Raw genomic sequence first — 13,987 nt, 5'->3', positions numbered from 1 at the left:
TTTCTAAGTGCTCACATTTCTCCTAACTTTTTCTTCATTGTGTTTAAAAAAATATTTTTTAAAGTGAATTTATATTTTGTTATTCTTGGTGTTATCGCGTTTTAAACATAGATACCTAGCTATAAAAATTAGATAATTTTGTCCTTGATTTTTTGTGTGTGACATTTTTGTGTCACAATCTATTTGAACTTGATATTATCTCATAGAATCAATGTTGTCACACCTGGTTGCTTTCCACTGGCTTTAGATAGCTGAAAGATTGGGATTAGTGTATTTGCCATTGAGCAGTATATCAGAAAGATCCTGCTTATATTCAAGCACATTCATGCCCTATCAACCCATAAGGCTCTGTTCATCTGGTTATTTCCAGCATCTGACACTGTCTCTGGTTGAGAAGAGCGGAGGTGGGTGGCACTCCTTCTCGTTCCTTGTCGCTCAAGCTTTGTTTCTGAATCGTCACCTCCAAGAGGATTATCTCATACTAAGGAAATCCCTTAAGCCTGTTTTTTCTTCATTGACTGGTTTGCCGTGAGAGAGGCTAGGTCAACATTAGGACACCCTGGGGTAAAAAGTAAAATTAGCACATATAATGCATTTATTCATTAACATGTGATTCTGTTCTTGTGGTATCAGGGTTCATGCATGCTAACAAATTTCAACAAGTTGCCTTGGCTCTGTAAGAGGTAGCAGAGGTCTGTGCACTTACTATGGTTGGCTTGCCTATACATTTTATGTAAGTTTGGTGCATGAATTAGATCATTACTTATGCTCTTGCAGGCAATAATGGAGTTGAAGTATTATTTCAGTTAAGACGGCAACAGTACAGTAGGGGTGTGGTTGATTTGGAAAAGCAACCCTCAAAAGGCATTGGACAGAGTGATCTGGGACTTTTCGGACCTTAAAACCATATAACTTCAATAGTGAGTTGATAAAAAAGAGTACTATATGAAATCAGATTTATAAAGCTGGACTTACTATTGGCCAAGAGGCAAATAGTGATGAATAGAAAATCATCGGCTGGCCTGAGCTATGTAAATTGGAAAGCAGACCTACCTAAAGGTGTGATTATGAAAGCGTATTGCTTTTTAGGGAGTCCAAAAAGGGTAGGGGAAGACTGGAATTTGCAAATGCATGGGAAACACTATTGAATGTATTAAAAGAAGATGTTACTAACCCCACTTCTGAGGTAAATTCAATCAGATACTTGCTGAAATGCGAGATATGAACGGTAATGATACCCGAAAACACAGTTATATATACTTTCCCTTTGCTAGTCCTGATTTTCAACTACAGTGGGCTTCACTCTGGTCTGTCCGTGCATTGCCATGCTTCCCCAAATACATGGTTTGCGCTAGGCGTATAGAATAGGTTTTATACTTAAAGGGTAGGCGTAGATCTCCACCGTAGGTTGATTAGTTGTTCCCTTGCTAACAGTGAAGTATTAACTGCTGATGGGTATGATTACATTGATAATTCTGTGCTATTGTGGAGAGTTGTATGGGTACAATTGCTATTCTGGCAGTTAATATAGTGATCACAACACAATGTAAAACTGCTGCTTCATTTTATGTTTGTATAATTGAACAGGATATACGAAACCGGACAATGTTATTGTTGTGGCAGCAGGATGAGATTTGCCCAGTGCAAACTCAAGTACAAGCTGCATTCAAGCGGATGGACTTTAAGTACCGGACAGAGGCGTGGCGTAAACAAATCAACAATACATCAATGACAGTGAAGCACATTAGGCTCCACAATGATGACAGAGAGGAAGAGATCTGCAAACAGTGAAGGTGTATTAGCAGATTAGCAAAGCTACAAACTCAAATCATTTGATGTTGTCAAAAATTTGCAGTCATACATGAGTATATCATTAAAATAATTAAAATCATGAAAATCATTAAATACAAAGACAAGCTGCTTAACGTTGTCATAAAGCAAATTACGCAAAATCAACTTCCCATGGAGGAAAATCCCTGAAAGACTAAGACAGAGGGAAATGTATGAGAGAAGTTAGGCAATGGGGTATCCGCTTGTAAAGCCTCGAAAAGGTAGAATCAAATAAAGATTAAGGGCCAGATGTAGGAAGCCAATTTGCGATCGCAAACGCTGAAATTCGCAGAATTTCAGCGTTTACGATCGCAAATTAGCAGTGTGCAATGTTGCACACAAAAACCCCCTCGCAAAATAAGGAATCTCAAAATTTGTGATTCCCTATCTTGCGATTGCATTTAAGGAATCGCAAATTGCGATTCCTTAAATGCAATGTAAGAAGCACAAAAGAAAGTGCAATTTGGCCTTAAGGAATCGCAAATTACCACCAACTTCAAGTTGGTGGTAATTTGCGATTTCCATCAAAAAAGCACTTTTTTGCTTTTTTAAAAGTGCCAGGCACACATTCATGCCCTTAGGGCATGTATGTGCGCCACATGTGCACACATGCACATTTCAGGGGTGCAACAGGTGTCCCTCTGGAACCCTTGAAATTGCGCACGCAATTTGCGAGTACCTATTGGGTACACGCAAATTGCGTGAGCAATTCCCATTCAAGGAAGATATTCCTTGATTGCGATTCCTACCCACATGGCATTTTGCAAGTCCTTAATAGCGATTCCCTTAAATTCGCTATTAAGACTCGCAAAACTGCTTTTACCTACATCTGGCCCCCAGTCAAGTAAGTGAGAAGGGATTTGCTCAGGAATCTAAAACTTTGTGCTGGAGCAAAGAAAATGCTTCTTCTCAAGAGAGTGGAAAGGGTGTCTAAATCTAACTGAGTCAGCAACGCTCAATTAAAACATACAAATCCTTACAATGAAGAGTGACTCCCTACGGTTCCCATATGGTTACATAGAGATATTAGGAGAAAGCATTTGAGAACTCAATATACTTTAGAATATATCAGTTCTAAAGTGTTGCTTATTCAGGGCAGAGTAAAAATATTGTCAAGTAGGGTGTGACTAATGAAATACATTAACCAAGCCTGAAGAGTTAGGAATGTGAAAGACAGCAGCTCTAGAGTGAAGCAGCCTCTTATTAGAACTACTTGTAGAGCCTTTGGCTGCAGCTAATAGTAAATTAATATCTCCATGGGATATATGAGGTATGGTGCATAAAACAAGTGCCAAAAGCAAGAACAGGAATAATGTGGGATTGTTAATATTAGGGGCATAAACATTACAAACTGAGCATCCCTGTTCATATTGGTAATGATAAAGACCACCTTGTCTTGAAGTAGGAAAAAGAGCATATTTCACCATAAAGTACAGTAGTGCTGCAAGCCTAAAAGGACTTCCATAGGAATACTCCAATGATGGAATGGCATAACCTAAGCAATACTGAAAGGCTTGGGGTGGTTCATTCGGATGGGATTGAGTTATGTGTGGTGTCCCGATCACTCCTGCTATGGGTGGGGATAGTGATGCATCTATTGGTCCAGCCATCTAAAAGCTGGCTTGGTAATCTGCCAGGCACTCACATGAATGCCTAGGTGATTTGAAAGCTGAGAATATGTATACAGCAGGTCCCAATACTGGACTCCAGATGAGGAATATTCATAGGGACGAGTTTTAGCAGCTGATGCACACTTTTACTTGTAGCAGACATAAGACATATAGGATTGTTATATGTGTCGCAGGGAGGAGAGGGTTTGGGTGATTTCAGACATAATGGGCTGTAAAATCAAAAGAAAATGTCAGAAGCCCCATTGGGTACATCTATCAGCATTCCCAAACACTTTGAAGACCAATGGGTACCTGTGTGCAGTAGATTCAAGCTCTAACCGATGAGCTAGGAAGCCAGAAGGGAAAGCCAAGTGGGTAAACAAAGGTGCTGGCAGAGGCTCTCAGAAGTGCAAGTCATAGGTGCCCATAAGGAAGACAGGCTACAAGCACAAACAAAGGTAGCCCACTGTTGACATGTTCTTCTCTATGAGCAAGGATCAAAAGAGCAACAAGCTCTATCAAAAGAGTTTCTCCAGGGACAAGCCAATCTGTGATAAGGACATTGCCCGCACAGTCAAGACAAGAAGTGTCAGTCCAGCACTGCCAATAAGGAGAGGACGCATAAGTGATAGATACTTGATGCACATGCATGTTTCACTTGTGCCTGCTCAGCATGGAGTCAGGCTGGGCTGGGACAGTTGGTGCAGGATCCAACTTGGCTAACTAAATGGCCCCACCTTGGTCCATGAAGATCGCACATGGCTCTAGCATGTCCATGAGGCTGGCTTGTAAGGGCACAGTGGTTGACCATAAAAGCCTGAGTGAGTCCAAATGGGCATTGACAAAACTTCAGTTGTAATTGTTTGCCAGTAAAAATATACATATTTGTGGCAATCTGCTGTATCTTTCTCATTAATATCTTAATGTTGGGTTTCAGGCGATATATGACTCTATAAACATAAATGTAAGCACAGATTAAGTTTACAAGTTGCCCGCTGGCTAATTTTCATAGGCCTCAATTTTTCATGTGCAGTTGCAGGAAAAAACATAAATATTTGCAGAAAAAAATCATTAACAAAAGCCAGAACACATAGATCTATTGTTCCATATATGGTGCTTGAGTTTAATACATTGGTTTGAAGAATGCCAAAAGGATTGGTGTACAGTAATATCTGATCTGATAATATACATTCTCATATTCTGGCAAAGTTCTATGTCAGGTGAGTCATCACTCTCTCACTGCTACTGCAGTAGCAGCAAGCAGGCTGCAACCACATTTGTGAGAAATGCATGTACAAAACTAGTACAGTAGGGCTAATAATGCCATAATGTTGAGTTGTACTGCCTAGACAAGAATTGTGGGAAACTTTTCATCTGGCCACTTCACAGCTACATTAATTAGCAAAATACCAGTTCTGCATCAAGCAGTGGCAGTTCTGCGGGCCAATAGTTGGAACGTGCTACTAAAATATTTCAGTCGCCTCTCCTAGTGATTTAAAAGTACGGGCAATAGAAACTGCACCTGTTTAAAGTGCATCCAATGCAACCACCAATCAAAGCAGTCTGCCTAATGAAGACTATTTTTACTGACAATCAAAAATTCACACACAGGTTTTCCTCACACAGGTTTTCCTCATCAGTGTTAAACTTCTCCTCCATCTGAAACACCTAACCGCATTTCAGTTTCTATATTTTTATCCAACATCAAATATCATCATCTTACTATTAAAAATCACCTTATTAACGTATCATCATCTCAATAAATGTACTCTTCCAGATGCAAAATCAAATCCAACAACAGTACTTCATGAAATAATCCTCAAACGGCTTTCCTTTCATACCTCTGTCGCAACGACATCCATTCGCACCCAACCATACCATCTGAGGTGGTGGGGGCAGTTTGTGTGGGTGTACCTGTGTGAGGACATCACTGCTACCTATTAGTAGCAACGACACACAGAGGAGCACATAAATCGCATGGGGATGGTGATGCTTAATGGATCAACATCTCAGAGGTCTCACATATGGGCTTTGAGATATTGTGAGATTGACGTACTACTGAATATCAAGGCTAAGAATATCAAGATACCAGAATATCATAGACAAAGTATCGAAGACTAAAATATTAAAAGGGAGTGCGTGTAGAACATATAATGATTTACTATTCTAACTTCACATCTGAGTACCTTGAAGCTATATATATTGCATAGGTACATATATGCGGAGTTAGGTATAAACAATCTTTACTTACTTAACTTTCGATTTTTTGGATTTGATATTTTGTCCTCGATAATTGTATACCTCTATATTCTAGCTTCGATAGTCAGGGGGCATATCGTGACATTAAGGTTTTATTGTGAAAGGTCTACAATTAATCACCATATTTAAAAAATGTTTATGGTAACAATTCCTTAGGCATCTGCCAGAAATGTATTGCTTCTTTCCATTGTTTTGTGTTTGTTTCTTTAAAATAAATATTTAAATATAGGTTAGTATTTTTTTAAATAAATATTTTTTTAAGTTGTTATTCAAAATAAATACAGAAAGATGGTACGTGACTAACAGAAGATAGTTGATCTGAATAAAGTCGTAAATCAAACACATACAAATATTGTAAAACTAGGGTTACTTTCAGTGAAGTGTTTTAAACAGAGATGCTACCTGTACTGAGAATTTTTTTTTACATTTATTGTTGTTTCAGCATGTGCCATAACAAGATAAACACAATTTAAAAACATTTACCCATGTCTAATTAAAATACCAAAATAAACACCCACACGATATAAATGTTATAGCATAGTTATTTTTTAAAGCGGAGTCTTAAAAATCCAGAGTTGCTTTAAAAAACACAACAGACGTTTTATCTATCCACAGCTTTTTCTAGTTCGTTGATATCTCACTTGTATGTCAAATAATACAAAAATTAACTCTTTGGCTTATAAATACAAAGTACGTCATCTGTTATTTATTTTTTATTTCATTTCTGTAAAACTAAAGAATGGTTTTGCTTATGTTTTGGTCTCAGCACAGCCATGCTAATAGCATTGTGTAGACGGTATCATTAAGTCCAGAGACTATTGTTAAACTGATCTGAAAGTACATTGGTTTGTCCCTTTTGGTAAGTGTGCAAACACTCGAGAACCAATTGTCTGGAAAGACACAATTTAAATAGTGACACTTATCACAGAACTGAAGGGTTGGCTGCACTTCTGTTTGTTCCCTTTGTGCTCAACGCCCCTTAGCAGTGCCTTGTAAGAGATTAACAGATATCTTTCTTCATTCCGTAGTCAACAAGGGCTGACTGAACTCGATGGATTGATACTACTTTAAGCACCTCGACGTCTAATGCGTGTTGACGACATCAGCCTGCGTACAGCCCGATAGGTGACCGCAGGCGCGAGCCAGTCCTTTTGTGAGTGAGGGAATGCCTGATCCGTGAAGCGAGCCACGTCAGTACGGGTTACTTTTCAGCAGAATGCATTAATTGAACCCTTTATGCTGGGAAATGGATAGGGAGGTTTACTCGGGTAACCTGACCTGGGGCAAGATGGCGACAACGAGGAAAACAATTGTCGGTTTTGTGATGAGATGTGAGTGCGGCTCCGCAATCTGGGTCTCTGCCCTGGGGCCTAAATTGTACTAACATTTTGTGTCGTGGCTGTTCTAGTTTTTTGGCGCAGTCATGACACAAAATGCTAGTCGAGATTTACAAAGCCATGGAAAAGCCGGTTTGTGTCGCCTTGCGTGGATTAGTGAAAAAAAAAAAGTTACGCAACACAGCATTGCGATACACTGCACCGAATAGGCGTTACATGGGTGCACTCATGTATTTTGACACAAATCCAGATTTACAAAAGTCAGTAACTCTGGGTTTGCACCAAAATGGTACACCTACCTGAGAGAGGCATAACCACGAGACATATCTTCACTTCACCTCATTTTTTCTTTGCATATGTGCTGCATTCTACAGGGCACACAGAAAGAGGAATATGTCTCTAAGGATTGTTTTTGTGTTTTTAGATATGGCGCATCTGTGCTCTCATCCTTTAAAGAAACACAGCACAGCAAGTTGCTTTGCTGTGATGCGTTTCGTAAAAGGTTAGTATATCTGTGCCTTGATGTTTATAATTTCATGGAATGTTCATTCATTGCCTCTCTGAACAAAGCAGAACAGGGGTGTCACTTCTATTTGTGTAGCAGGTGCAGTGGCATCGGGCCCACAGGCCCAAGGGGTCCAATGAACCCTTATTGCTAGATTTTATATTTCGAACAGTAGCTATGGGGCCTATTTCCTTCCTTGCAGTAGGGTCCATGATACACAGTGGCTACGCTACTGGAGCAGCACACAGTTGTGGGCTATACACATACTGGATAACTTAACAATATACTCCGTTGTTTAATTTGTGCTGGTGTTTGCCGCTGGTTGGTATTAATCTTAAGGGACCAGGACTTTTTTTTTCCATCGAAAGACTGATTGAGGGTGTTGCATTGCTGCCAAGTTTCTGAGGTCCATGTGTGATGTGCTGCTCCAGTTCAGGTTTTTTCTTTGAATTGTGGGTCTTGTAGCCCTGTGTTAATGCAATAAGCAAGACTACAAGTCCCAAAATTCAAAGAAAATAAACCTCGCCTGGAGCACAGCATCACGCGTGGATCTGGGAAACTTGGCAGTGTTGATGCTGGAAATAGGTGCTGCAACCACAAGACCTCAGAAGAGAGCACATAGATAATGGAAAACTATGAAGCATTTTAATCGGTTTTCTTTTCACGCTGCATTAGCTGTTTGTTCAAAAGCAGTGAAAGGTCAATAGAAATGACGGAGAGTCCAGAGAACAACTTTTAACAAACCACTACATATTTGCTTGTCATGTATGTTTAAATACACTTTCAAAAAAATGGCATTTGCTAACAAACTTTTGTCACTCTTGTGACCAGGTCCTATGGAAGATGAAAGAATCAGGTACACAAAATGCACCAATGCAAAAATATCTTTTTCAAAGTTTACAAGTGTTGAACAGTTTGGCTTATTTAGGCCTTTTAATTGTAGAAGGCGGTGAGAGACAAGTTCTGAAGTGTGGTGAGAAGAGTAAACCTTTATTTTACCCTTGTGTACCGTCTTCACTAAAACCACTCAAATTTATTATTGGCCTCTTTTAAATAACCAATTTTAAAAACCTAAAAATGGGCACACCTGCATTGGGCATGGGGCGATATCGGAATGACATTATCCCTGATGCACGTCACAATTTATATTTAAAATTTAAACTAGGTACTTTACTTGTTAAACCGTACCTTATCAAATTTGCAGAGAAATATTCTAACTCCAACCACTGCGATTGAGAAACTGGTGGGTGAGAGAAAGTAATGCATTTTTTGTTATTTTGCACAAAAACCAAGCCCTTACGCACTAAATGGCTTGTACCATGTTTCAAGCAGTTCCTGACCACAATTTGTATAGATGCACTAGCACTTTGTTTTAGATTGAAGTGTCAAGCAATTTACAAGACTGTAGCAAACTATATCATGGGAGCTTGGCTTGTAACAAGATCACAGAAAGTGGAGGCCTGGCCTTGCGAGCCAAGATGGCAGGCTAAACGCTCCGAAGTCTGGGCAGAGACCTCGTTATCTGCCATTAGCATCCGTCAGCTACTGGGTGCATCTACCTCTCCCAATTGGCACTGAGGACGGAGGAGGTGCAGCGGAGCCTGCCTTGCCAAAACGCCGCTGCAGGGGAACCAGTGGCAGAGATAAGTGGTCAAACACGACCCAGCCGCGGGCCAAGGGGGAGGACCTGAATTGTAGCCTGCTCACATGACCCACAGCATGCATCGCCGGGCCCGCAGTGAGAGAGGCGTTCACCTGAAAACTGTCCTTGTGCCCTGCCACAGGTGAGGTGTGCAGTGGTACAGATGATGCGCAGGCCCCGGGGCAGACACGGCTGATCGCCCCCCCCCCCACTTTGGTGACCGCAGAGGAGGCACCTGAGGGAATTAGGTAGAGGTGTACCGGAACTACATGAAGGGGGACAAAATGGCACCTGGAGGTCCACAGCAGCCACTGCAGATGAGATGAGCGGTGAACAGCGGCCCACAAGCCACAGGATACAGGTGGCTGCACGCGCCTGCTGAGCCCCCTACTCAATACGTCCGCTGCATCCTCCCTTCCCTTCCTCTCTTCTGCCTGCAATACCAGGGCCTACCTCCCCGCCCTGGTGCCCACGGGGTAGGCAAAGCAGAGGCGGCAGTGAGGAGTGCTCAGAGGTGGCGTTTACTGCCAGAGAGAATGTACCCACAGCCGAGGGAGCTCAAGACAGCCCGGAGATCCACAACAGCCAAGATACCGAGCAAGATGGCACCAGGGGATTGGGGGCGGGCCCCATCATGTCGGCTGACCCTGGAGCTGCACGCAGACTTGGGGCTGCCCACCATCTCCTTTCCCCCCTTTGGCCCCCAATTCCATCTGACTTCTATCATGCTGCCCTGCCCGCAGCCTGAAGAGCTAAAGGGACTGAATGCGGGCCTCTCGCCAAGGCACCTGTGGATGCCAGGACCCCTGCGCTCTGAGCAGTCCTAACCAAGGGAGACTTGACTTTTTATCTCTCATCGTCCGCTACTTACTTTTGCATCCAGCTGGGGCTTGGGAGAGGAGTGGCCCTAAGTGGATTTGCTATAACAGCCACTGCTCTTAACCTTCTACTTCAACTGCTTTGCAAAGATCCCCTTACCTGAAACAATAGGGGGGTTCTTTGCTTGACAGCCAGGAAACCTACTGACCCCCACCCTCGGCCACTTCACCTGCTTACACTTGCCTATGAGACATTGAGACACTCTACAATGGTGTGTCTCCAATCCACTGCACCACACAGATTTCACGCACCAAAGACCATGTGACTGGAGAGGCGAGAACTGCCCCTACCAGTAGCGAGCAGACAGACATTGCACCCACATTTCAAAGAGATACTGGACACAGTGTTGGCGGCAAACGAGCGATCATGCGTCTCTATGGAAAACAAGATCAGCTCCCTGGCAGCGGACTTCAGCATCCTCTGCGATGATCACAGGAAACTGGCAGACAAAGTGGAAGGTGCCAAAAGCAAACTGGCCGATCTTCAACCTGCATCCGAAGCCATGCACAAGAATTTGCAAGTACTACAAGGTCGTGTTAGCTCAAGCAAACGATGCAGAGGGTCACTCATGGAGAAGCAATCTGCACAATGAGGGCCTTCCTGAGCCTGCAGAGGGCTGAGACGCATTGTCCTATTTGGAAGACTAGCTACAATCCTTGACGCCCCCAATGCTTTATCACCTTTCTTTTCTATCGAGAAAGCACGCAGGGTGCCTGCTCGCCGCCCTCCACCGGGTTCCCTCCCACGCTCTGTGTTCCTCAAGCTCTTAGGGGCCGATTCACAGAACTAACTTAAGACAAAATCCTAAACGTACTACCATTTTGGTATTCACAGAAAGCACTTACTCATTTCGGTATTCACAGAAGTTAGGAGTCCTATGTTTAGGACTCCTAAATGCCTTCTGTGAATACCGAAAGTCTTAAAATTAGGATTTTTCTCAGTTTAGTAGTAGTATAGTTAGGACTCCTAACTTTAGGACTCCTAAATGCCTTCTGTGAATACCGAAAGTCTTAAAATTTGGATTTTTTTCAATTTAGTAGTAGTAAAGTTAGGACTCCTAACTTTAGGACTCCTAAATGCCTTCTGTGAATGCCGAAAGCCTTAAAATTAGGATTTTTCTCAGTTTAGGAGTAGTAAAGTTAGGACTCCTAACTTTAGGACTCCTAAACTGAGAAAAATCCTAACTTTAAGACTTTCGGTATTCACAGAAGGCATTTAGGAGTCCTAAAGTTAGGACTCCTAACTTCTGTGAATACCGAAATGAGTAAGTGCCTTCTGTGAATACCAAAATGGTAGTAAGTTTAGGATTTTGTCTTAAGTTAGTTCTGTGAATCGGGCCCTTACATTTTAAGGACAGAGATGCCATTCTCTGGGCGACTCATGCAGCAGGCACCCTGATGGTGGGCAATCACCGCGTGATGCTGTTTCCGCACTACACGCTAGTCGTGCAGCGCCAAAGATCCATGATCCAACATGTCAAGCGTAAGCTGCAGGAACTTCACCTCCACTACTGTTTACTCTTCCCTGCCCGCTTGCGGGTAATCCACTATAGTAAATCCTTCTTCTTCACTGAGCCGGAGGTAGCCTGGGACTGGGCAGAGAGACATGCTAGCGGCGATGCGACCTCTTCGCTACGGGCCTCGAACAGGGCCTCTGTTCCTCACAAGCGCTGCACATGCGCACCCACCATGAGGCTTCCCAGTGACTACAATCACCATAAACCCCTAACAAGGAGCAGTCAATTTGTGGCCAAAAAACGGGCTCTGGAGGCTGTGGCATCCCTCCACACTGCCGACAGGGCCACAAACTCTGACACCAGCCCCTAGTGCTCACCTAGGAGACACAGTGCTTCGTCAACGTCCTGCTTCCTTATTTGGAGCTCAAACACACTGCCAGATGTTACGCCACAGACAGCGGATGAAATCCTCTGACCTAGTTGCCGGCTCACTTTGTTCCTCCCTTCTTTTCCCTCCCCACTAAAGTCCTCACCTTTTCCTTAATGTTTCCCCCCCAGCGATTCTAGATGACCCACAATGATGTCGGAAAGTTCACTGGGGCAAAACTACGGTGGACTCAGTCTCTGAAGGGCTGGAGGACCACATTGACACCGTTGGCCCACTTCAACTCGGGCTTGGAGTAACGGGTGCAGTGGTGTCTTCAGGGGTCGGGTTTCTGCAGTCAAAAAGACCTCTCATGAGTCTTTGGAAGATATCTCATAAGTCTTTAGATTTTTTCAGGTCCCCTACTGCTCTGGAGCTCTTGGTTCCTGGGTGAAGGAATGGCAGGGCTCCTGGGCTTTGAGGACTCATCAGCTGCAGGGCAAGTTGTCTTTTGGTGCAATTGGTGAAGTCAGCAGGCAGGCCAGCAGGATTGGGGCCAAGTCAGTTGCTGGGTATTTTGTTCTTGCAGTTGCGACTCTTCACATCCATCTTCTTTCAGGTCGGCAGGATCTGATTTTCTGATGCCAGGGGCTCCCCTAAATGCTTAAATTAGGGTCATTAGGGGAGTGTAGGGAAGTAGTCAAAGGGCTACTCACCCTTGGACGTCACTACGCCCCCTATATGACCACTTCCTGTGGGAAGTGGGCATAACCCTGTCCCAGAATTCCTTAGTTTGCCATCACAAAGATGGCTACTTCTGAAAAGTCATGTCCACCTCAGATTAGGCCACCTTAGCTGTGGTGCTAGCCTAGGGTTGGCTAGCTAATTTTCCCATCTGGCCAGGTGCCGAAGGGCTCTGGACAAAGGGGACCGACTTCCTCCGCTCTGAGAGGAGCCAGACTCGCATTTCGAAGGCGGTAGCTTTTTCAAAGCTCCCCTGCCTTGGAATACTTTTTAAAAAAAAATGTTATTATCAATTTCATTTCAATAATTCATGTAATACAATGAGGCCATCATTTTACCCCTCCCCCCAAAAAACCCCTATCCCCCGCTACACATTAAATCACCACAGTGCAAATCATCAATTCATAAATAATTAAATACAAGGGGAAAACAGAACACCAGTTCCAAAGTCCATAAATAAGGTCCAGTCACATACCCAAAGTGCATTGTGCATAACTTTCACCTCTCATCATGTTATCTAAATATTTCACGAACAGGTCTACTTTTCATCAGGGTCTCCTCCCCTCGATTTTATCCAGTCGAGTATCGGTGCCCACCTCCGAAGGCCCTTCCATTTACCCCGGACCCCTTTCCTCGAATAAATAGCTTTTTCCAAATTACAGACTGCAAGCACCTGGGCTAGCCATTGTTGAACGACAGGTGGGTTATTATATAACCATGCTGAAGCTATACATAGTCGGAAAATAGTAATGAAAATAAATAGGAGCGTTCTGCCCTCAACCAGTCTCTCCCCATCTGACACTCCCAAAAGTATCACAACAGGTATCAGGGAAACCTTTGTATTTAATTTTTCATTAAAAAAACTCTGTAATATTGGGTTTAATAGTTGTTAACGCTTGACAGGTAGCAAAAATATATACACTATCCGCACCCCCTAATTTGGCATCTGAGGCATCGAGAACCTTTACCCTCCCCCATTTAATAATCCTACTAGGAGTATAGTAAAGATTAAAATACGTTTTATAATAATGTACTTGCAGCTTCGAGGATAATAAAGCTGATTGAGCTAGAGAAAAAGATTCCAGAAAAGTCGATTCAGGGATGGCCAACTGCTCTTGCCATTTCAAAGAAAATTTATCAACATCATCTTTCATCCGTTTATTAAGGAGGGTATAAATAACTCCAATAGGGGGTTTACGCCCATCTACCAATATAGACACCAGATCACATCTTTGGAATCCCACGGGGCCACCTCCTTTACGATTTAAAAAAATCCCTTACCTGAAGGTACTTAAAAAGTCTTTCTGGCTAATATCAAATGTATTCCTAATCTCTTGAAACAACATGACACCCATAGGAGA

This window comes from Triturus cristatus, chromosome 7, assembly GCF_964204655.1.
Source record: "Triturus cristatus chromosome 7, aTriCri1.1, whole genome shotgun sequence".
Lineage (NCBI taxonomy): Eukaryota > Metazoa > Chordata > Amphibia > Caudata > Salamandridae > Triturus > Triturus cristatus.
The sequence above is the reverse complement of the archived record's forward strand: the minus strand, read 5'-3'. Positions refer to the sequence as shown.